At 36.1% G+C, this 26,129-nt stretch overlaps 2 pseudogenes; both read right to left on the bottom strand.

Annotated features, from left to right (window-relative positions):
- Positions 1–24,951, bottom strand: LOC126689840 (probable disease resistance protein At5g66900; annotated as a pseudogene).
- LOC126733304 (mitogen-activated protein kinase kinase 6-like) lies at positions 22,119–23,240 on the bottom strand (annotated as a pseudogene).
- Positions 24,952–26,129: the final 1,178 nt, after the last annotated feature.

Below are 26,129 nucleotides of genomic sequence, written 5' to 3'. Positions count from 1 at the left end.
TTACTTGGGAAGCCAATTCAACTTGATATCTTTTTCAGTCACCTCTACTTTAAGCTAAGTGAGGAATTCCTTAATAGGCTCCCATGACTTGGCCCTCTCTTTGTCACATACCACAAGCTTTAACTGCCGAAGATTTATTGTTGATTTTGGCAATGGATTACGCAATCTTAAGCACCATTTCACGTTGAGCACTTTTAAATTACACAACTCACCAATGTTTTTTTGGCAACTTGCTAATGCTTAGGTAGTCAGATATGTCAAGAATGCTTAACTTATGAAGGCTTCTAATTGACTCTGGCAACTCAGACAAATCAGTACAAGACCTAAACCTTAGTACTTCTAAATTCACCAGCTTTCCAATTCCTTTAGGTAATGCAAACAACTTATGACAATTGGTGATGCTGAGTTTTTTTAGGAGGACAATATCACACAGCCCCATAAGCAATTCCACTAAATCATTGCAATAGTCAATGCGTATCTCTATTAGATTTGGCAAAGCATTTGAAAGTTGAATAGTACAGTTCTCAAAAGCCATACCAATATTACACATTGATGGGACTGACAAAATCAACTGCAGACAAACCCAATAAGACAAACGAGGTCATTCTCTAAGACGAGCTCAAACCAATGCCCACGTCACCGACGAGGATATCAGGATCGTTCAATACCGCCAATAATGCCTCGAACGGTTACAAAACCAGCTGTACAGACCGTTGAGAGCATATTGAAGCCCAATTACTAAGCAGGTGACGTTACCAAGAAAGGCATTAACACGACAATATCAACCACAACGGCTAGAATCCAAGGCAACATATATAAAGCCCTCACATTGCCAACACAAGGTACATAGACACTCTGAGAAATACTCATTGTTATCCTGCTATTCTGTTTCATTTTACAAAGCATTTTCTTGTTCTGACTTGGGCATTGGAGACGTTGTGGCAGGCACCACACCGGTGACCACCTTGAAAGGAGCAGTCATTCCAAGCGAGAGTTTGGATCCATCTGGACACGTTCAATTAAACTGACGAAGTCACGCTTCATCACACATAAACAAGGATATTTTCTTCAAACTCTTCAATGGTACAAGGGTCTTACAAAGGGAAGAAATTGAAACCTCCCTGATCTAATTCTCTTTAATTTGGGTAGAGACCCGTATAGTTGAAAATTGCTTATTTCGGTATGAAAGAAACCATCAGTGACTATCAAAACCTTGAGTTCATCCATTTTCTCCACAAACTTAGGTAAGGTGTATTTCTTTGTTTGAAAATTTAGAACTAAAACCTCAATATTGGGTGCTTGAATGTTGCACCAGCTGCACAAGAATGATTCATCTACAAAAGGAATTGTATATGGTGTGACCAACACTTAATATTATGTAGGTTACATAATGTGTATGAGTGTGTATTTGGGAGAGAGAAAATGTACTAACCAGTTGAGATAGATAATAAGCATGCATTGATGAGGAGTTGTTTCTATTCCATCCACCACTTTGGTAGATTGTTCCCACTTATGTTCATAATCAGTCTCGGCCTTTGTTCTTTCGATTCCTGGCTACTCTGATGCATAGCAAGCTCTCCAAGAATGTCATGCTGTGTTACAAAGTCATTATTGTAATAGCTGTTGACCTCACTTGCATCTTTCTTGGTGAATTGGCAAAAGTAGAAGCTTAGAACATATTTAAAATTTTTAGACTTTGCATTTGAAAAACATATATATTCCATTATCAACCCAAAAAAGAAAAAAGAGAATATAATGACACAACTAAGGGAAATCAACAATATCAGTTTCTGTAAACAATAATTTAAATCAAGGGTATGCCAGAAAAGTAGCGAAAAGATAGAGACTAAGAAAAGTTGAAATCTCCCTCTTTTCATGGACAAAGTAGGTGGAATCTCTGGGTTGGTATAAGTTTCCTTCTTTCTAGATCTTTGTAGTAATCAACTTTTCAATGGTAAGAAGATATTTGGGCTTGTGCCAGGTATGTACCATAATAACATATTAGTAATTTAGTAATTTCCATCAGAAGTTAATTAAGCCATAAGACATGATAAAATATCTAGGCCTATGGCCGGGTGTAGAGTTATAACTGATAGTTTTTAGACCCCTTAAAACTAATTGATTTAACCTAGGTAATTAGCCAAGTTGTTACTTAGTCAATTTAACAAAAACTAGGTTATCACAATCAAAACAATCATATCATGCAAAGTAGCGGAAAATAAATAACACAAGATATGATCACCCAGGAAACCAAACCGGTAAAAACCTGGGGAGGATTTGACCTAGCTATTCTCAAGGTAAACTTGAATCCACTATCTTGAAAGAATCAAAGTTCATACAATAAGACTTACAAGCCCCCACGCTCGACTTCTTATTGCTACCAACCAGTAGAACTTACTGACATGACCACGTGCAAGCTCCGAATCCACGGACTCCTTCTTTCTTGGATTCACCACCAGATACAAGCACACCCGCTTGTGTTTTCTTTAAGCTTCAATGGCAGCAACTGAGTTAATCATCAAGGTGTAGATAAATCTTCTCCTTGAAATCCCTAAGTTTGTGTAAAGGAAAGCTCCTCTAGATCTCACAAGAGATTTACACAAACCGCAATATGAGCAACACTAAAACGTGGCAAGGGTTTGCCTTTTATACTTAGGACAAATAAGAAACCCTAAAAACGTTTTAAAACAACTAGGGTTGAATTGGAAAATTCTGCAGAAAAACATTCTGCCCGAGCTTCGATCGATCATGCCTAAGCTTCGATCGATCGAGCCAGGCCGAAATGCATTAATCTTTTCTGCATTAAGCTCGATTCCAACTTTACATAAACGCACAACTTTGAGCAAGACTAAAACACTTCTAAACACATTGTTTTGATCATGGTTTGCCAACAATACAAATTAGAGTTCTAAATACATAAAATCCTAAATCTTTAGAACCTAACAATAACATATTACAACTAGAAACTAGCAGGAATCACATTAAGAAATCACACTAAAAAAGATTATATTATAGAAATAAAACAGCTAGCATACCTTGCCATCACAAGACTAGCCAAATTCCGAGTGGTGTGTTCTTGCAAATTGGCAATGGTATGGATGCCATCTTCATCTAGCCCATATAATTCTACCCACATATCAATGAGGGCAACAACAGGGATCCTTTGGTCTTTAGGAAATGAACCTAGGTCCATGAAACAGTCTTCAATTTTGTCCTTGTCATATTGAAATTCTAGGCTTTTTTGAAGACAAGCAAGCAGCTCAGCATCAGAACTGAGAAAAGATCGACCATCAGACCATTTCATTAGTCTACTGTGAAAGTTCAAATAGTGTAAAAACACCCTTGAACGTTTAGACCCCCAATTTACAAATTAACCAATTCAAGCTTTATGTCAAACAACTAGTGTGCGGAAAATGAACAAAAGCTATAATGTAGAATTGGAAAAACTATCTAAACCAAATTAAAATCACAACCCACAGCAGATAATAAAAGGCAAAGATAAAAGGGAAGGAAGATGCAAACACAAAGACAACACGCGATGTGTTATCGAAGAGGAAATCGAAGCCCTCGGCGTAAAACCTCTCTGCCGCCCTCCAAGCGGTAAACAATCCACTAGAAAATGTAGTTGGGATACATGGACAGCAATAGACCCTCCAAGCCTAGTCTACCCAGTGCACCTAAGCCCTCCAAGCTTCTTGCTCCAACGAGGTTGCGCTGAACCTTTTTCTTTTCTAGCTTCCCGGATTCCGCTACTTGACCATAGCATCAACCAATGTAGATTGGTTCCTTCCTAACTGCTTCCCAGAACACCAAACAGCCCTCTCACAGTAATGAATATGGTGAGAACAAGGTTTTGGTAAAATGCCTCTCAAGGGTTTGACAATGGAGAGGAAGAGAGTTGAGGAATTTGAAGAGACTCTAATGTGTAGATTGTAGGTGAATCAATCTTGTTTTACTCTAGGGTTTCTCTCTCAAAATTCTCTCTGGAAGCTCTCTTTCATTTGTGGGTATAAGGGGTATTTATACTGAGGTGAGAGGAGAATGTGAAACGTCAGGTTTTTCAAAACAGGGGTGGCTCGCGGCTTGGCCTCGCGACTTGACTGAGTCGCGAGATCCAGTCGCGAAATAACCGTATGGCCAGTTGTCCTGTTTTGTCCTGTAGTGCTCCAGCTAGCATGACTGTTCACCTTCTGGCATGCTTGGCACGTGTGCTGCATCTGGCGGCTTGCAACCGCGAGTCACCCGCGAGATCAAGCCGCGAGTCTCTGTTTTCTTGCACACTCTTGAGCAATCAACACTCTATCTCACTCACTACCCTTACAACACAACCCACCTAAATACAGGGTTACTAAATGCTGAAATATAAGCAAATTTGGCATGGAATAAAGCCAACAAGATGGTTGATTGAATTCAACCTTACATACTGCGCCATACCTCCTCCTTCTGCCTATGCAGTGAGCCGCCAATCACTTTAAAGACCAAAGGGAACCCCCCACAGCCTCTTACTATCTATAATTCAAGGAACCAAATAAAGTTGGTTATTGTTTGGGGATTATAGGGGTAATTTGCTTCCAAGAGTTTAATTATCTAAAACACACCAATTGTTCGGAAGTATGAAAACATGGTTTTGAGTGACAAAACAAGCAAAGCAAAGCTTAAATGTATGTGCAAGTATGGAAACATAATTTTGGCAGGTAGCTATGGTATTATGCACCTATATGTACATAACACCAGGAGGCAAAAGTAAATACATACTTTTGCAATCATCTACATTCCTTACCAAAAAGCAAAAGTACAAATAAAATTAAGCATATTTCATGCATATATCAGATTGACAAGGTACCTTTTTGATGTCTTCTTCTGCTGGAATGTAAGAGCTCCCATCTTGCAGGGATGCTGAGTGGCAAAAAAGATTCATTGCATCTACATCATTTAGCACGTCTAAGTGATGTGTAAATTCAAATCTTGGAAATGCAGTTCTTGAAGTAACCAAAATCTTGTATTTTGGAATATTAAACTAACTTTTTAGGAAGGGATTCTGATCCAAGCCAAACGTCATCCAGGATCAACAATATAGGATTAGGTCCAATATGATTCAGCAGTTGCGATAGCGGTTCAATTGCTTCTTCATCACTTTGAATTAGAAACTCAGGCCGACAACGCTTATAATCAAATAGGTTTTGTACAATGACCTTCACGTTGGGAGTTTTTGGAATGTTGACAAAGAGAATATTTTCCTTATATATGCCTATCCAAAGACAGTGTTGTTAGAAAGCTGCTGTGGAAGCACATTTCATATCCATAACATTACACACAGAAACACGCATAATGGCCAAGTCATATGAATAGAATTCCCAATCCCAATCCTAGCAAAGGGAAAGAAGTGAAAACGCTACCAATTGCTCTTTCTACCGTGTAAAATTGGTTCAATCAAAGCGATCCAATTTCACCAAACTATGATTCAACATGTTTAAAGTTGTACTATCATTTACTCCTTGACTTGTAGCAAATATTGTCTAAGATTATTGGGGATTTTACCAAATCTAGGAGTGACAATGAGAGAATAAATGAACACATCATGATAGGCCAAAAATGTATTGACCCCTTGTGATAGATTAACCAATTAATTAGCCAAGTTGATTAATTAATCAGATTAACATACAATATGCGTGGCAATACAAACAAATCACCAATTAAACTAAATGCAGTAGAAATTAAATTTGACACGGGTGATTTGTTTTCGAATGGGGAAAACCAATACGGCAAAAACCCCACCGGGTGATTTTAAGGTCACCACTCCCGAGAATCCACTATTATCAAAACAAGCGGTTACAAGTAAAGGAATCTCAGTACCTTATACCAACCTACAGTTGAACCCTTACCCCAATACCTAATTGGACTTGTTCTGTAGTGACAATCTCTCCTTTTCAATGCACGGCTCCTAGTACGTGATTAACCAATTGCGCGGATCCCAGTACGCGACTTAACCACCAACTTGAGAAGGATGTTGGCTGCAAAGTTCTTCAATTCATCACATGATGAAGATTAAGAAGCTCCTTGGTCACAAAACCTTACGATGTACAAACACGGCAGCTTCTTCAAGAGAAAGATGAACTAGGGCAAATTCTGTCTCCAATCACAATTTGCATGAACAAAACTTTCCTCCATACTTGTGCAACTTGTGTCACCTTTGACGGCCCTCAAAATAATCCTTATATATGTTTAGGGTTGTGAGAAAAGAAATCCCAAACATACATTCACGGATTGGATGAAAATTAGCCCTGAAAAAGTAAACTTCATAAACCTCGACAAATACCCTAGTTGTCGAGCCACGAGCTTCAGCAGCTTTTTAAACCTCGATAGATGTTAGCTGTCGATCTTTAAAATGCAGCACTTTCACACTTGATTCTTAGACAGACTTGCATAGCTTTAACACTTGAACTTGAAACCTTGTTTCTTGAAGTATTAAACACATCCTAGATCTACCTAATTACAAGTAAAGTGCGTTTTGTCAAAGGATTAGCCAATTAAATAAAATAGTGACATATGTTCCTAATATTGAATCACATATGTCCTAACACATCAAGTAAATAGAAATTAGTGATTGACTTGGAGGCACAATTGAATGTTATCCTTAGAAAATATTTGTTCCCATACGTAAGTTGCTAAAGGGTTTCTACAGACTTATCCCCAAGATACAACCAAATTTATTGGGTTTTACAGATAGCAATTTTGGAGAATACCCACAGGATTTCTTGTGATTCTTTGTAACTTACTATTTTGGGGAGATTAACCTCTATTTATACCCATAGGGTTATAACCCTTCAAAAAGGTACATATGGAGAGTTAAAATGTTTCATAAAACCGTTCACAAGGCTTGAAACCTCTTCAACCTTTCTGAACAGTCACCAAAAAATTCTGCAGAAAATTCAGTTTTTCGAGTTTTGATCAGTCGAAAGGTCCTTTCGATCGATCAAATGCTCTTTTCAATCGATCAAACAGGAATCGAATAGCGATCGGACCATCCAGAAACTCCAGGATTATTTAGAAAATTCAGTTTTTCGAGTTTCGATCGGTCGAGAGGTCCTTTCAATCGATCATGATAGGCCAAAAACGAATTAATTGATTAATTAGCCAAGTTATTAATTAATCAAATTAATATGCAAAATGCGTGGTAGCACAAACAAATCACCAATAAACTAAATATGCAGCGGAAAATAAATGACACGGTGATTTGTTTACAAATGGGGAAAACTTAACGGCAAAAATCCCACCGGGTGATTTTCAGGTCACCACTCCCAAAACTCCACTATTATCACAACAAACGGTTACAAGTAAAGGAATCCTAAGTACCTTACCAACCTACAGTTGAACCCTTACCCTAATACCCAATTGGAGTTGTTCTGTAGTGACAGTTCCCCTTTTGATGCACGGCTCCCAAGTACGTGACTAACCAATTGCGCGGATCCAAGTACGCAACTTCAATCACCAACTAAGAAGGTTGTTGGCTGCAAAGTTCTTCAGTTCATCCACACGATGAAGATCAAGAAGATGCTTGGTAACAAAACCCTACGGGACACATACACAGCAACTTCTTCAAGAGAAAGAGATGAACTACAGGCAAGAACTTCGTCTCCGGTCACAATTTGCTTGAACAGAGTTTGCTCAATGCTTGTGCAACTTGTGAACTACTTGACGGCCCTTAAAATAATCCTTTTATATGTTTAGGGTTAGAAGAAAAGAAGACCTAAACACATAATCACAGATTCCAAGAAATCAGATCAGAATTCTGAATTTCTTAAATCTCAACAGATAAGCTATCGAGCAGCTATCGAGCAGGTGTTGAGCTACGGGCTGAACAGCTTCCTTAAACCTCGATAGATGCAGCTGTCGAGCTTTAATGAATTTTCACTTCTCAGCTTGTTTCTTGGACAGACTTGATGACTTCAACACTTGATCTTGAAACTTTGTTTCTTGAAGTATTTGAACACATCCTAGAACTACCCAATTACAAGTAAAGTGCGTTTTGTCAAAAGATTAGCCAATTACATAAAATCATGACATATGTTCTTAACATGTGAACCACATATGTCCTAATAGATCAAATGCTCTTTTTGATCGATCAAACAGGAATCGAATAGCGATCAAACCATCTAGAAACTCTAGGATTATTTTCTTACTATTTCGATCGATTGAGCCAAAGTTTCAACCGATCGAAAATACTGAATTTCGAATTTTCACTTAGAAAATTCCAGAACTTGAATTTTCACTTTAACAACTTTATGAAACAATATTCTCCAAACTCAAATATCATTATTATAACCTATACTTGTATATACCTATACATACAACAATCCATAGCCAGTTACTTTTCTAAGATAGAATTTTATAGTATGAAATATGCCAAAAACACTGCAATGACAATTGAAAGGGCCAAAGCAAAAGAATGAACGTAATTAGCCATGGCTTACCACATCTTACTTAATGAGATAGGTTTTTTTTTTTTTTTTTTTTTCAAACAATAATTCAATTTCATCAGTAGAAATTCAAGTTCATGTGTGAATGCAATCCCATTATCCCAATTCCAACTATAACCAAACATATAATATTCAACTAAAAGATTCATATTAAACTACAAGAAATCTGGGTTTAGGCGACGTTTGTAAAACGTCACTAAAAACCCAAAAAACGTCGCTATAGACACAAATGGCCTACAGTGACATTTTTTTTTGTGACGTTCCAAAACGTCACAATAGAGCAGTCGCTATAGGTCTATTGCGACGTTTTGAAAAACGACACTATATGGTACTTTTATTGGCGTTCAGAAACTTTTAGTGACGTTTTATAAAACGTCACTAAATAATATAACATTTTCGTACATAATATAAGAAAATACATTTAGCGACGTTTATAAAACGCCGCAAATAATCACACCAATAGCGACGTTTCAAAAACGTCACAAAAGCATTTTCCTTTTGCTTTTTAGTGACGTTTTTAAAACGTCGCAAAACCTACTCATTATTTTTTTTTTAATATTAAAAATGCTATATAAAACTGCTAAAAATTCAACAATAACTAACATATGCTTGCAATAAGCTTTTAATAGATCAAATAGACCTATCATCATTATTCCACAACATCAAATGTCCAATGTTAATGAATCAAGGTGCTTGAAAATTTAGTAACAATAAATATATAAATATATATATATATATATATACACATATAAAGAGCATTTAGTTGAGATTATTTACACATTAGTGGGTAGTGAGCTTTTTAAAAAAAATTAATTTTAAGCTAGCTAAACCACAAAACTAATAACAAAAAAAATTCAAAATCTACATACTACAGAAAAATTGTAGGAAAAAAAAAAAAAAAAACCAAGATTTACAAACTTGTACATAAACTTACAATGATTTAGCCTTTGATGCTTAGGACTTTTTGCTCAAAAATCCAAATTTGAATAAAAGCTTTCTGTACCAAACTCCAACCAAAACAAGCAAACAAAAAAAATTAGCACAAAAGTTCCATGACCTATTAAAGAAAAACTAAATCAAAGCAAATTCATAAGCCAAAATACAAAGACTCCATGACCCATTAAAGAAAAATCAAATCAAAGCAAACCCATAAGCCAAAACACAAAGACTTACACTTTAAAGAAACTTGAAAACCAAAAAAGAGGGAAAAAAGAATGGTAGTGGCAGTAGGTGGTGGCTAGAGAGGGAAGAACTCGTACATGAATGGGTTGGCGGTGGCAACGGCAGCGGCGGCAATGGTTGGCAATAGCTAAGTGTGAAGAAGTCATAAGGGTGGGAGGGGGGAGAATATGGAAGTGGGAAGGGAAGTTTGTTTGAGAAAGAAAAAGAGTGATAAGAAAGAAAAAGGACTGAAAAAACGTGTAAGGAAAGGAGACCAAAAAAAAAAAAAAGGACAAAATGGGGGGAACATTCCCACTTAGTGAAATTTTGAAAGGGAAACATATAGCGTCGCTATATGTTTATCCAAAACAAAAAGAAGAAACAGTGGGAACTTTCCCACTCAGTGAAATTTTGAACGGGAAGAGGATAAAAATTTTGGAGAAACATATAGTGACGTTTTTGAAAACGTCGCTATATGTTTATACAAAACGTCGCTATTTCTTTCCCCAAAATTTTTTTGAAAACATGGTGGGAGTTCTTTAAAAACTATAGCGACGTTTTCTAAAAACGTCGCTATAAAAAAAATACGCCGCTAAAACAGTACTTTTTGCGGCGTTTTAAGAAACGCTGCTATTGTTTTGGGTTACAACGACATTTTAAGAAAAACGTCGCGAAAGGATCACTCTTTAGCGGCGTTTTTTAAAAACGTCACAATTTACTATTTATAGTGGCGAATTTAAAAACGTCGCTAAAAAAAACGCCGCCTAAAATTCTATATGTGTTTTGTTGTTGGTACTCCCAAATCATAAGGATTTGCATAAAGGCACCATAGTCCATAAATAACTTCAACAATATGCAAACAATACTTCCATTACAAAAAAATTGGACTATTGCAGCAGGTGCAAAAAACGCCGCTATATGTCGCCTATTGTGGCGTTTTTTTGGACTATTGCTATAGGTATAGTCTTTTGCGGTGTCCTACAGTGGCGGGACATAAAACTACCACCATATATATATGTTTTAGCGGCGGTAATGTAGATCTAGTGGCGCTTCTGTAATCTGCCGCAATAAATACATCATTTTGCACAAATGCTATAGTGGCGGTTGAGAAAAACACCGCAATATGCGAGATGTAGATGCGTTTTGTATGACCATTGCAATAGGGACTCCTTTTTACGGTGCTTTGCCTTAGTTATAGTGGCGGGTAAGACCGCCGCTATAGACCTTCTAACTCCTTGCTTCTCCCCAAATCTTCCCTTTGTTTTTTTTGGCTTTTCATTTTTAGCGCCTTTTCATTTTTGACAAAAACACTATATCTCTTTATCTCGTTTCACTCTATCTCTCTAACTCTTCAAAGACCCAAAACACACTATTCATTGTATCTCTCTCTAACTCTTCGTAGACCCAAAATCCCACCCAAACACCTAGCTCAAACACTATTTATCTTTTTAACTCTCTCTCTCTCTCTCTCTCTCTCTCTCTCTCTCTCTATGTTTCTTTCACTCTCCCTCTCGATCTCTAAATAACAAACCCAAAATCCCACCACCGCCGCCGCCTTCACAACAACCCCACCACCACCACCAAACGCTCTGTGGCCGCCACCTAGGAACCCCAATCCACCTTGTCGGCACCACCTAGCAACCCTAGTCCACCTCGTCGCCGCCACCTCATTTCACTACCAAAAACCAAACGCTCTCTTTGTAAGTTGTCTCGAACACTCTTTCTGTTTTTTATTTTTTATTTTTTTTTATCTATGCATTGGTTTGTGATTTTCAAATGTGCATTGTTTTTGGTCTTGGTTTGTGTTTGGTTGCTGAGAAAATGGTAGAAAGGAAAGGAAAATTAGAGGGAAATTAGCTCGGTTCAAATTTCTTTGCATGCATGCACTGTTTAAGATAATTTGTCTACACTCTCATCTTGTGGGGTTGATTTTTTTCTCTATGTCTCAGTTTTGGAGTTTTTAAGGTTCTAGATTGCTCTGTAAAAGTCAGTTCCTTCTTGGTTAATTTTCACAAATCGGGCTTTATTGTATTTTTTTAATTAATTTGAATGATGGGTTTTAGGCATGTAAGATAATGTTGTTGGATTAAGGTTTGGTTGGGCTGATTTGGGAGTTTGGAGTTTAACAATAACTATTATGTTGCTGTTTGTCTGTGTGTTTTGATTTTTTTTTTTTTTTTGGTTGCCAAATGCAAGATTGTATCTGGGTTTCTTTAAAGCTGAACTGTGTTTTAATTTAGTGTGGTTGATATGCTTACTAATTAAATAGAAAGTTTTTAGAATGTAGTTCTTGCTAGTTATTGGTATTTAGATACAATGTACCTTTGGTCTGAAATTGTCTCATGGATTCTGCCAGAAAAGGGAAAAAAAATAATGAAATAAGAGAATAAGACAGTTGTGTAAATGCCACCTTGGTGAAGCCCAAATATCCAATTATGTTTCTATTTGATCTGTTGGATTGTGTGATTTAAGGGTTTATACTCTATTTATCATCGATGGCTTACCAGAAAAGGGAGGAAATGCATTTTGGATTCAAGTATTGTTGTTGTTAATAATAATTAGTTACATGCAGCATTATATTTCATTCATATTACATTTTTCTGCTTTTGTTTTTGTTTTTGTTTCTTTTTTGTTATGTTATGTAATGTGTCCAGCATTATATTTCATTCATATCAACTTTTTTTTTACTTGTCATTGTGCTTATATACTTGTTTTTATTTTACACTTTGACAGTTGAAATTGCAAGGAGAAAATCAAATTTGCGCACGTGTTCCGAGAGCGTAACCGTGGAAGGAGCTTCTACAGAACATGTGGATGAAGAAACGAACCAAGAAATGCACGAAGCTTCTACACAAGGTATAGGCTTACAACTTGATATCAAATTTGCTATTAGTTTGCTTAAAAATTCTATTAAAAATAAATAAATAAAGAAGCAGCCTCTATGTCTCAACCCCTGCCCTATATGTCTCACGATGGTTGTTGTCTATTTTTAAATTTTTTAAAATGTGACAGTTTTATTTGTTATGCCTGTATGCATGTTGAAACTCTCAAGTTCTATAGTTAGGTTCATGTTAATCGTTTAATTGCTAATCAATACAATCATGCTCAAGTATGTTATTCAAACAACAATAGTATCAATCATGGTTGCAAATTTAATAAGCAAAACACGTATCCATGCCTTCTCTCTAATCCACCTAGATAGTTGAATTTTATTTAAAAATTCTTAAGTTGAATTTAAACTGAAAATTTGATTCCACTTTATTTAAATTGATGCTAATTTCTTAAGTTGAATTTTCTAATATTATGCCCCACCATCTACTAACTAGTAAACAAGAAGACAGAGAAAGAAAAGACCTTTGTTTACAATTTGTTTTTTATTTTTGTTGGGTTCTCATTGTTTATCTTTGTATTTGTGTGTTTTTAGATAAATTAGCCATCTCTAATGAGAAATCCTCTGTATATAGCAAATATGAGGGTCTTTCTGGGTTGGTTTGTTTTTACTTAATCTTTGTTGGGTTTTCACTTTTTATCTTTATATTTGTGTGCCTTTTATTTTTAGTTTTTATTTTGATCTTTGTTGGTTCCTGATTTTTTAGATAGGTATTTTTCTGCAGTTAGTGGAATTAGCTTATTGTGTGTGAAATACTCATTATAAATTAAGAAAATGGTTACTTTTTTCTTTGTTTGTGGTCTTATCTTATCCATAAAGTGATTATGAGGAATTGATTGAACTGGAAAAAGAAGAGTAAACATTTTTCTTGTTTTTGTTGTTTAGGAAGTGATAACAGTTAAAATTTTAACATTTGATGAGTGCCTGTGTTAAAATCTGTGCCAATTTTTTCTAGTAATGCATGATTTAAATTTTAGATGTGCAGCCACCTGTATGTGCCATTTGTGGGCCAAGCAAGTACTTGGAAGTTTGGGATCTTCCCAAGGACCAAGTAATTGACTTGCCGCTAAATAGTATGCATCAGCTGGTTAATGAGGGGGCGAGGGCTTTCACTAGTTTCTTGGGGATGATTGTGCAGAAACCCCACATGTGCCTGATTAGATATTTGAGTTGGAAGGACATGCCAGAAGAACTTAAAGAAGAGTGTTGGCATCTTGTAGAGGTAAACCAAGAACTTATAATACTTGTAATTATGACATTTTAGCATGCTTGTTGCAGTTCTAATTCTAACTCAATTATTTGATTGTAATTTGCTAACTCAACTATTTGACTGTAGCAAAAATATGCCGTCCCTACTAATCCTATTGCATATGCGGGTTTGAAGACATTTACCTTACAAAAAATTGGGAAAGCTTGGGGGGATCACAAGTGTAGGCTGAAAATGGCTCATTACATACCGCATCTAAGAAACAAAGCACGTGTGAAGAGCAACGGACCCAAGGGATGCATACCAAAAGATTGGGATATTCTTGTTGACCATTGGTATACTGAGGATGCGGTGGTATGTTCTTTTTAATTTTAAATTTTTTTTTTTAAGATGTGCTTAATCTGTGTTTTTTGGTTTTCATTACTACCATGTTGGTACTGTGCTTTGTTTCTATATGAATAAGTTTTTTTTTTTTTTTTTTTTTTTTTTTTTTTTTTTTTATATTTTTTTATAACACAATAGTAAGTATGGAGTTGTTGTTGTTTGATTGATCTTATGAGTTTTTGTTTTTCAGTCTGATGCTTTGAAGTTTTCTCTTGCACTAAGAATGTGGATTGAATTTGCAAAATTTTTTCTTGATGGTGCTTTTTGATTCAAGATCCTCAAATTCAAATTGAACTGTAGCTTATTCCTTGCTGAAAGCTCGAAATTGTGTGAAAGCACAAGAGTTGTTTAGATCTCCAAATTAAAATTACAGCTCGGTTGATTTTACTCTAACTTAACTAAGTGCGGAATAGAGTAAATGTGAGCGTATAAACAATAGACTACTCTAAGCCACATTCATCAATTCCCAGCAGTAAAATGAAAGCTAAAAGAGTAGGGAAGAAGAATGCAAACACAAGATAACATGCCGATGTGTTATCGAAGAGGAAACTGAAGACCTCGACGTAAAACCTCTCCGCCGCCCTCCAAGCGGTATATCGATCCACTGGAGAATAAGTTGGAGTACACGAATAACAAAAGACCCTCTAAGCCTAGTCTACCCCATGTACTCGAGCCCTCCAAGCTCCTACTATCAACTGACTTCGTCAAGCCTTGTCTTTTCTAGCTCTCCGGATCACGCAATTCAGCCTGATTGCATCCACCAAACATATGGCTTCTTCCAATGCTTCCCAGTAGCACCAAAACCTCACTTTACACTCAGAATGAGTGTGGTAAGTGTTTGGGCTATCAACCTCTCAAGGATTTGGAAATGGAGAAGTAGGAGTTGAGGAAAACCACAATGGATTGTATAGAGGATTGTGGGTATAACAATCTCTAACTCTCAAGGGTTATGGCTAGGGTTTTCTCTCAGAAAAGTACTCCTTTGAATATGTGGGTAATGTGGGTATATATAGTGTGTGTAGGACTTGGTGTATCAAATATGACAAATTGGCAAAACAGAATGTTTCGTGGGTATCTTGCGAGAAGGCCTTACCCGCGAGACACTCGCGAAAACCAGTTGTCACTATCTGTCATGACTCTTTGCATTCCAATCATGTGCTGAGCAAATGCTTCACTTCAGGGGAAGGCTTCTCGCGAGCTACCCGCGAAAACTTCTTTGCTTTGTACTTGCCTTAAGTCTTCACACTCTCTCACACACACAACCCTCAATAGAAATCCCACATAAAATACAGGGTACATAAGATTGAACAAAATTACAATCAAATTTGGTACGGAATTAAAGCCAACACAAAATGGTTGTAAATCATAACTTTACACTTGCAAGTGCTAATATCCTGATAGCACTTTTGTTGGGCAAAAAGGAGGTATTTCTTGGGGGTAGGTAGGACACAGGGAGAGAAGGTAAAGGGGCAAAGACCTATGGTTTGTAGAAGACCTATAATTCTATTCTGCAATAAAGTCCATTTATAGAATGAAAGTGTCACTTCCAAACCTGTGGAGCTAGCCCTATCTCTAAGTGAATAGTAGAGCTAAACGAAATGATCATTTAACTTGCTTCTCAAAAGATGGCAATAAGATAGCCGAAATAGCAAATTCCTTAAGAGTGAGCCCTATTTTCCTGCAATGAATGAATTTAAATAAGGAGAACAGAGTCCCCTAATCACAAAAACAGTAGCTGCCAGTGCCACTAGGCTCTGAGCTTAGATTTCTTACTAAATTTGGAAAAAAATTAGTCATACTTGTTAGAACTTTGTGCATTTTCAATGATATCTTTTACACCAGAAAAGTCCTTAAAAATGTCTCAGTATTTCTAGAGAGTAAAATTTACAGTAATTACAATTAAGCTGCATGTGAATTGCACTCAATCACACAAGCAGAACTAACACTGAACTGCATGTGATGCACAATATAAAATGGAATCTCTGTTGACATTTGGAGATCCGTAGATTATGTTGCAAGGAGACACCCAAGCTAACATCTTTCAATATTGGATCAAACAAAAAAGTATAGGAATGCAAGAGAAAACTAGCAACCAGTAACAGGTGGCAGCTTAATGACTCCATAGATGGGATAAAAGCAATATTGTATAATCAAAGTTTAATGGCAATGATATGCAAATAATAAACCAAGAGACATGTATGGCCAACATTATCTATATTCTATAGTACAAATTCAAAAGTCATTGTTATGGGTATAGATTGTTGACCTTTAATCTCCTCATCATCAAGTGGAGCATCTTTGTTGAATTCAAACCATTCCTAACCTGAGCCTATGCCCTTTGTTTCATCCTTTTCAGCTGCATATAAAAGTGACATTTTAATAATACTATAATAGGAATGAAAGATGGTTAACTAGCAACCACACAAAGAATTTTAACTACAATTTTCTGTTTTGTATAGGTCTTCTATTATGCATTTTTGGCTGATCGGTATTAGTAAAGTCTTAGAATTTGGTGGGTTTTTGTGAAATCAATATGAAGAGGTTAATTGTTTTAAATTTTTGATAGAATGTGCTTAGCTGGTTATTAAAGGGTGTTCTTTTGAATGTTAATTGCTGCATTTCATTGAGGAGGGTTTGAATTGAACTAATGCTGTCTACGTAGTTCAAATGTGTATGTGTGCTTTCTGATGTGGTTTTTGAATTTGTGTTTTTTGACTCACATTGGGGCCAATTCTCCCCCTTTGCGCTTGTTTTGTTTGTAATCTATCATTCATTATCATTTTATTTACAATGTACCGTGTGATTTTCATTTTTCATTTTTCCTTTGTCAATGTTTCATGTGATTACTTCAAAACAAATGTAGATTGATCCAATAGGTAAAGTGTTTTTTTCCCCTTGTTATGGTGTTTTTTTGTCAAATGCTATCAAATTATATTTTTGATAATCACTATCAAAATATAATATAGGCAAAAACCACATTTTTGTCCCTACATTTTCACGCAATTCCTACTTTGGTCCCTAACTTTTATTTCCACCGCCTTTAGTCCCTATCCTGAAACACACGTCTCGTTTTTGTCCCTACTGTTACATCAGAGATGGAAAATGCACATGTGGCAAACAAAGTGCAATGTTGGCACACTAAAAGCTGACGTGGCCATTAAAATATTATTAAAAATAATTATTTGGCATTTTTAAATACCACATTAGCATTTTAATTAATAAAAAATTTAAAAGCCCAGAAAATAAAAAGCTAGGCCAGAAAATAAATATAAAATTTAAAATAAACATTAATCTAATTAATTTTTTTTCTTACTTTTCATTTTTTTTTTCCGTAAGAACTTACATCCTCAAGCCCAGAAAAGTTCAAAACCAGAAAAATTCACATTTGGGTGGACTTTGGAATCCTTTGATCTTAATTAATTATTTCTAAATCTAAATGAAGAACACACAAGTAAGAAGAGAAAACAAAATCAAAAGCACCTACATCACAATAACCAAAAACCCGAGCTCTAACATTCCAATCCTCAAAATTGTACCTCATTTTCTCAGCTACCAAACAAAAACACATACAAAAAAGAAAAAAAAAAGGAAAAAAGTGTCATTTAAGCTCTATAACCACATCAACCTCACAAAAACTTAACCTTTTCCATTACCCACATCACAAATAACCAAGAACCCAAGCTCCAAATCCCCATCACCAAAAATTTTCCCCCATTTTCTCAGCCACCAAACAACCCCACCAAATTTTTTTTAAAAGAAAGCTCAAAGGTGAGATTCCAAAGCACGTCGAGGATCACCACGGGCTTCGAGTAGGCCTAGTCGCTCTAGCACTCCTCGAGCTGCTCCGCTGCGGTCTCCTGAACCATCATCGACGACTCGCACATCACACAGCGGCTGCTGGCTTAGCGGAGGAACTGCGCGGCCTGGCAGAGGCTCTGGCACTGCATGAATCGGTGTTGATGATTGGGTTTTCTCTAGGGTTTGTTGAGGATTTGTGGTCTGGAATTTATGGATTTTGGTTTGATGATTGGGTTTTGTTTTGTTTTTGATGTTGGATGATTTAGATGTTTTGTTGTTGATTTGGTTGGGTTTTGATTTACTGGTTTTGGAGATATGTTTGGGATGAAATTCTATGTATTTAGTTGAATTTGTGTTAGAATGTTGGAAAAGAAAATTTTTGAGTACTATGTTCTTTGTTCTTGTAATCTGGGTTTAAGTTCTTATTTATTCATGTTCTTCAACATGAATAAGCAATCACACTTGCTTCGGAGAGAGGTTGGTGAGGTCGATTTCAAGCTCAGGGGTTTGGTTTTTTTTTTTTGAGATCCGAATCTCAAGGTTTGGTTTTTTTTTTTTTTTTTAATTATAATTTCTAGGTTTATGTTCTTAAATCTGGGTTTGTGTTCTTGTTGTTCTTGTTCAAGACACACTTAAATCTCAATTCATGTGATTTTTGGTTTTTAATTTTTTTATTTAGTTAAAATTAATAATTTTTTTTAATTTAAATGTTGACGTGGCATTTTTTAATGCCAAATAACATTTTTTATTATTATTTTAATGGCCATGTCAGCTTTTAGTGTGACAACAGTGCATTCCATTTGCCACGTGTGCATTTTTCGTCTCTGTTGTAACGGTAGAGACAAAAACAAGACACGTTTTTCAGGATAGGGATTAAAAGTGGTGGAAATAAAAGTTAGGAACCAAAGTGAAATCGCGTGAAAATGTAGGGATGAAAATGTGGTTTTCGCCTATAATGTACATTTAAATTGTGACTTAATCTTTACTTCTATCATGATTCATGAGTGTTTAAGAGTCTTGCCTTGCATGAGATGTAACCAACAGGTTATCCAAAGGTGGCATTTCTAATCAGACTTATTTTATTTGGCTTCGAGGGGAATTACTGTGAAGAAAAAAACAAAGGAAGGAACTTTTAAATTAACTTTTTTATAATTTTATTGTTTTAGTTAATGTGAATTGTGAAAATCAACTCAACCAGACCAAATATTTGGAGCTGGGTGAATTGGAAGTGCTTGTCATTTTAGGTCCTATATAATGAACAACTGAAATTCAAAAGTACATTATTTGTTTACTTATTTCTCAATTGAAACGATTTCTAAATAGCACCTTTACTAAACAATGTTAATTTTCTATGATTTTTCTGTACGAATAAGTTTTTTTTTTTTTTTTTTTTTTTTTTTTTTTTTTTTTTATATATATATATAACACAATAGTTAAATTAGTAGAACACTTGTGTTTGTGTGTAAAAATGTAAGTCTGTTTGCTTGTTTTGTATTCTCTGACTCCATAATTTTGTAGATAGAGTTAGAGAAGAATAGGGACCGTCGTTCTAAACAGGAGGACTTATATACTGCTGGTTCATGCAGCTTTGCCGTGCTGCAAAGAAGGTAATAAGTATTATGACTAATATGTAATTGATTTGACTTATCTTAAGTTTATGTGGAACCAATATGAATCACTACATAAATATGCTGTTCATATTGCAGGCAAAAGAGGATGGACGTCCTGTAGAGAGTGCAGCATTATATGTTTCACTGCATACTCGTAAAGATGGAACTGTAGTTAATCTTGTAGTGCAAGCAAAAATGGTGAGTAATCCATTTTATTACATTAAATTTTATTACTGCCTGCTTTTGAGTTTGTAAATGAGAGCTTAATGAAATGAAGGTTAACAAAACAATAATATGGAGGCAGTGGCCTCCATTATTTGATTCATATGAATTTTATTTGTTAAGTGATTCTTTTGTTCTTTTTTGTTGCTTTGTTTCCTTTGGTGGTATCTTTGAACTTATTATTATTTAGATTCTGATCTTCTAGTATATATTTTGCTTTGCATTCACTTTATGCCAATCATAAAATACTTATTCTTGTTTATATCTTTTTGTCTTCTCTACATTTTGGTTAGAGGGTGAAATGGTGTTGGGGGTTGGGATCAATATGACTTCTGACCACCACAAAAAATGAACATTGAACCTATTATAGGATGAGCAGGCCTCTTTAGAAAGCATTTCATTGTTTATTGTTGTTACAAATTGAGTTCAAGATGCATAATATTATAGGATGTGTTTGAATGTGAGAAAAAGGCTGCACTAAATAAATGATAAGGATCAAGATTTATTAAACATATTTGTATCTTTTCAAAGGTTGTTTGGACCTGAACTATGAGGCTTTTTTCTGAACAAGCAATCTATTAGACATTTGGTTCTTGCCAAATATTGCTCAAATCTTGTTGGTACTGCTATGCCATAATTTCAAATCTTATTTGTACTATTCATAAATGATTGCTCATTAAATGCTATTTAAAAATTGCTCATTGAATTCATATATCAGGATAAAATGAAGGAGTTGTTGGCTGAACCTTTGAATCAATTGCAATCATCTGACACAAGTGGTAGTATTGCATAGGCACCAAACGATGTGTTTGCCAAAGTGATGGGTAAGGAGCGCAAAGGTCGTATTCGTGGGGTAGGATTTGGTCCAAGCCCAAGTGGCCGAAGTAGCAAGAGTGCTCTCACGGACCTTCAAATACGATCAAGTCAATCAAGGGACGACGAAGTTGCACAACTGAAGGCTTCCATTGCTGAGATGCAGGAGAAATTGTCCGCTTTTGACGAAATGAAGGAAAGACTTAGCCAATTTGAAGAGATGGAGCAAAGAATGGCTCGCATGCTTCAACAAATGCAACAAATAACTTCACAATGCAGTCTGGTTGGCATTAATGTTTGTTTAATTCCTTTGATTGGTTACTTTTATAATTTTCATTCTCCATTGTACAACCCTTGGATGAACGTAACAATCAATATTAGGAACCCCAAGGCAGTAGCAGCACATCCTGTCACTCCCAATACAAGCTTGATAGCACAATGATGGATTTGATAAGTTATACTTTTAAAAACAAATATACTAGTTTGATACTTTGATGCATACTTTAATTGTTGTTGTTTGTTTTGATTTTGATTTGGTAGGAAATAACAAGCTTGATAATGAGCCAATTTTGTAGCATGATGTGTTTGAAGATGAGTTGTAGAGTTTGGTTGTCATGGTTGAAAACATAATTGATAGCACAATGATGGATTTGATAAGTTATACTTAAAATATATATATATATATATATATATATATATATATATATATATATATATATATATATATATATATATATATATAGTTTGATACTTTGATGCATGCTTTAGTAAAATTTTGGATGGCTTTTTGTTAGTGTGTGATGCTGGCTTGCTTCCAATAAAATACTTACAGCCCTCTCAGTTACAATAATGTGTACTCTTCAGTACAATCCTGTTGATGGTTTGGCTTTTTTTGATTGTTGGGGTTGTGATTTGGTGGAATAAAAGTTATTTAGTTAAATAACTTCAAGCTAATCTTTTGAAATGATACCCTATAGAAGCAGGTATGGGCTGTTTCATTTGAAAAGTTAAAAAGCTCAATAACTCAATATAGGGTATTCAATGCAATACAAATTGGCTTAAAATATTAAAAAGTTGTGGCTTAACATATACATAATTTTTAGATAGGAGAAGGCTGTTATCAGGTAGCCATGAAGACATTAGATATCTTCATTCATGCTATCATAAGTTCTCTCTCACAATAACATTATAGCTATAATGATAACACAGCTCCTCATACTTCTCAAGCAAAATCAATTTCTTGAATAGTCATCCCACAATAGAATTAATGCAGCTTCAACAGGGCCTCTCTAACATTTGAATAAGTAGAATGAAGGTGGGATTAGGCTACTCAAGAACCAAACAGCAACTTTAACTTACTAGGTACACAACTTGGGGTAAAAAAAATATACCTATAAAGGCTTTAAAACAATAAAAACATTGAAATGGCTGGTAGTCCAAAAATCAAAAGTTTACATGACAGAAAGAGAAAACATTTACACCTAAAGGCTGACAAAGTCAAAATTGCAACACACCAAAGTAACAAAATAGAATATCACATGAACACATATAGTTCATTACCAGGCTGACACAAATGAACAGAATTCTAGGGAGAACTGATCTGATGGAGCTGAAGGTGGTGGGCTTTCCACAATTGCCTCCAAAAGCTCATAAAAGCTTGGCCTACTTTGCTAATCTTCAGATTGCATGTAAGGAAACCTTCCTATTGCACACTCAAGTACTACCATGCCCAAACTCCAAATATCACTGCTATAATCATAAGTGCTCCCACTGATTCTCTCTGGCTAAAACACAAATTAAAAGCATTAGAAAAAACTTCAAAATTTTTTTTTTTTTTTGGGATAATCATCCCACCAGAATATGCTTTATGTGGGATTTAAATGAGAAAGCAATATGCTTTAAACAGTAAAAAAAGAGCTTGCATCATAATAAATAAAATAAAATTGGAGCAATGAATTAAGGTGTTATAGAAGGTAAGAAACTCCACCTACCGACATGTAGTTATAGGTTCCCACAAATGTATCCCTTTGACCCATAGAGCTAGCTAGCACTGCACTCACACCAAAATCAGTAATCTTCACCTCCCCTTTGTGGTTTACTAGCAAATTGGATGGTTTGATGTCCCTATGTATTACATGTCTTTCATGGTGCAGGTACACAAGACCTAGTAAAACCTGGATTATAAATGTAGATCTTTAGTCATATGACAAGACTTTCTTCAAATGTTGCAGACTTATCAATCTTAACTTAGTCTTAAAGCAAGAGGAAATTAGCTCATAGACCTGCTTGCAGACAACAGCAAGATATGGTTCAAGAACCGTTTTAACTTGTTTGATCACATCTGCTAGGGATCCACGATCCATGTAATCTAACACAAGGGAATAGCTCCATTATGATAGAAAGAATGATAGCAAACTACAACATTTGAACATTGAGATGCTTGATTTATTTTCAGCTCCTGCACAATCTGCTTACGTATATCCACAATACATAGAAGACCTCAAAAAATTTCATAACTTAAAAAGGAAGCACTGCACTTGCTCATCAGTTGGAAGCAATGGAAAATGTCATTTGACTTGAAAACCATTTACTATTCTTTTATTATTGTAACTGAGAGGGTTGTAACTGTTGATGGCATCAAGTTCTTGGCTACACTGCACTGCACTGCACTTGCACATGTCTGGGTTCTTTCACTTTTATTTGAAGGACTTGCTCTATCACATTTCATTGTCATGACACTTGTATTTGATACTTTTGTAGTACTGTTTGTGCAGGTCTAGTTCTTTGTCTTGGTTTTTATTTTATTTTTTATGTAATCACTTTGATTGCATTGGTTTCAATGTTGTGTCCTAATTATTCCTTTTTTTTTTTTTTGTATGTAGGTCGTTCCTCCGATCCTACAATCCCCAGCTCTCCGACAATCCCTATCCTCTAAAAATCATCAGCCGCATCCCATCAACCAGGTAGTTCATAAATTTTATGTTGAGGGCATTTTGTGTACAAAGAATCACATTTGAACTCTAAACTCATTTTTTGCAAGTGTTGAAAAATATTTTGCAAGTGTACAAAGGACCACATCTTTCTTTTGTTAATTTTATGATGATGGTTATAGACAAAGTTATGTATTTGATAATATATTTCTATGTTAATATAATGTTAGTTTGGAGACATTTGTGGTGTTATCTAGTTACATTTATGGTATTGTCTTAGTGGAGCTAAATTTGTTACAGGTTATTTATAATAGAAATGTGGTTTTAGAACCCAGGAGGGAAAATTTTTTTTTTATCTATAGTGGTGAGCAAAAACCGCCGCTAATGGACTAAAATTATGAAATAATTGGAGGCCTATAGCGGCGTTTTTGGCCCGCTGCTAAAGCCTCACACATATAGCAAACCCTATAGCGGCGCTTACTGCCCGCCACTAAAGGTTGTCACATATAGCGGCGGGTTTAGCCCGCTACTAAAAGGTCAATTGACCCGAATGGTATCCTCATACGGCGGTGTTTTACTACCTGCCACAATAGGCCAAAAGCGCCGCTAAATGGTCGATCTATTGCAGCGTTTTTTGTTTACCGCCGCAATAGAACTATTGCGGCAGTGCAAGGCTGGCGAGAGGAATTGCTGCAATAGGCCAAATGGTCCTTAAGCGGTGGTTTTGGCCCGCCGCAATTGTCCAGTTTTTTTGCAGTGTTCCTAAAACATGCATTTGCCAATTATAAAGTAAAATTACACAGTGACAAACAAAAGAGATGGAAGCGCCTCTAATTTGGTCATCCTGACAAAGCATTTGGACCAATGTGGTCTTCCCACGTCGTCCAAGAGCAGTCAATAGAAGCAACTGCACCTCCTCCTTCGACAGCAGCGTCTTCAAATCCTTCATTGGCATATCAAACCCAACTGTAAAAACCGGGGGTTCAGAAACCGCACATGACACCTTTGGTGTCTCCATGGACCTGGTCGAATCCATACTCTCCCGAATACCACTCACAATTTCTCTAGTCTCCAACAAAGTCCTTGCACCATGTAATTGCAAATCAACCTGACAGAACCTCAAAATGTCTTATTCCAACTTAGAAAGCTTGCTTGAGTACTTGACTATTAGAACCAAGTTCCACCACGGGATTTGCAAGCACTTGCGAACCAGCTCCCTACCTTTCGTCATTTCTTCAATCAAGCTCTGTGTATTCTCTACTGCGCGACCACGTTGTTGGTTTGATAGTTCTATATCTTCGACCGCTTGTGCCAAAAGATCTAACATGGAATCGAGGCATTTAAGAATGCGTTTGAATTGACGGGCATTTCTTACCACATCCTTAACTGTTTCACGTAACGACGTTAAGACCTGTCCAAATCCTACTCCAAGAAGAGGCCCTGCAATGCTCAGAGGCATAACTTTGCTGCTGCTGCTTCTTCTTCTTCTTCTTCTTTTTTCTTTAGGATGATGAATGAGAATTTTATCCAAACAAATGAAACAGTGAAAAACAGTACAAGTAAACTAAACTAGCAGCAAATCTGATACAAGAATAACTACAAAGATGGAAACCAGTTGAGATCTCAAACCCTTCAATTTCTTCCCAGTTTCTTTGTGCTGATAATAAGTAAACGGAACAAAAAATACAAAATATATAAAGTAAACTACTCATCGCAGATTGACTGACTGACACCGTTGAGTTGACTGCACGTGGAAGCTCATTATTTGCATTGCATACAAAACATACCCACAGACCACATTGTTTCTTTTTTCTTCATCAGTGAATAGCGAATTGCCAAAAATGGGCTGGGCCCAAAATAAAGAAGAAGAAGAAAAAAGATTTGGCTATCCCCGTGGACGTGAAAGTGGGTATAGTGTTTGGTTGGGCCACTCTTTTTCTCAAAACCCAGTTTCAATTTTTGCTCGTTTTCCTTCTTTCTTTTTTTTTTTTTTTTTTTTGGGTACAATCGGTAGCCTAAGTAAATTCACCGACCACCCTCTGCTTCAATATACTCGGAAGTCGGACCTCATACATGATAATCGTTTCCCTGATATCTATGTTAATTGTGACGGTATTGTGGATGCCTAGAACATGTTTGATGAAATGGGTGAACAAGGATTTGTTCTTGGAACACCATGATATTGGGCTATGCAAATGTGGGGGGAAGCTTTAAGAGGCTACAAGGTTGGTTGAAGGAATGCTGCAAAGAGATAACATTTCACGGGCGGCAATGATGTCGCGTTACGTTCACCATGACTGGCCTAAAGAGGCGTTGGAATTTCATAGAATGAGGTTAATACATTGGAATTCAAAATCGAGTAAGTTCACTATATCCAGTGCTCTTCCTGCTTCAGATTCATGGATATATAATGTGGAATGGATTGGATTTAGATGAGGCGATTTGGAGTGTTTATCAGACCCGTATGGGAAATGCGGGAGTATAGAGGAGGCTAGGCAAAATTTTGACAAGATGGTGGATAGGGATGATGTATCTTGGACAGCGGTGATTGATAGATCTTGGAGGATTGGACTATGGAAGAGGGATTTTCTTTGTTCTCGGTGTTGACGAGATTGGTGATTAGGACTGATGGTTTCA

This window comes from Quercus robur, chromosome 6 (genome assembly GCF_932294415.1).
Source record: "Quercus robur chromosome 6, dhQueRobu3.1, whole genome shotgun sequence".
In the NCBI taxonomy this organism is placed as follows: domain Eukaryota; kingdom Viridiplantae; phylum Streptophyta; class Magnoliopsida; order Fagales; family Fagaceae; genus Quercus; species Quercus robur.
Note: the sequence above shows the minus strand (reverse complement) of the source record. Positions and strands in the feature narration are given on the sequence as shown.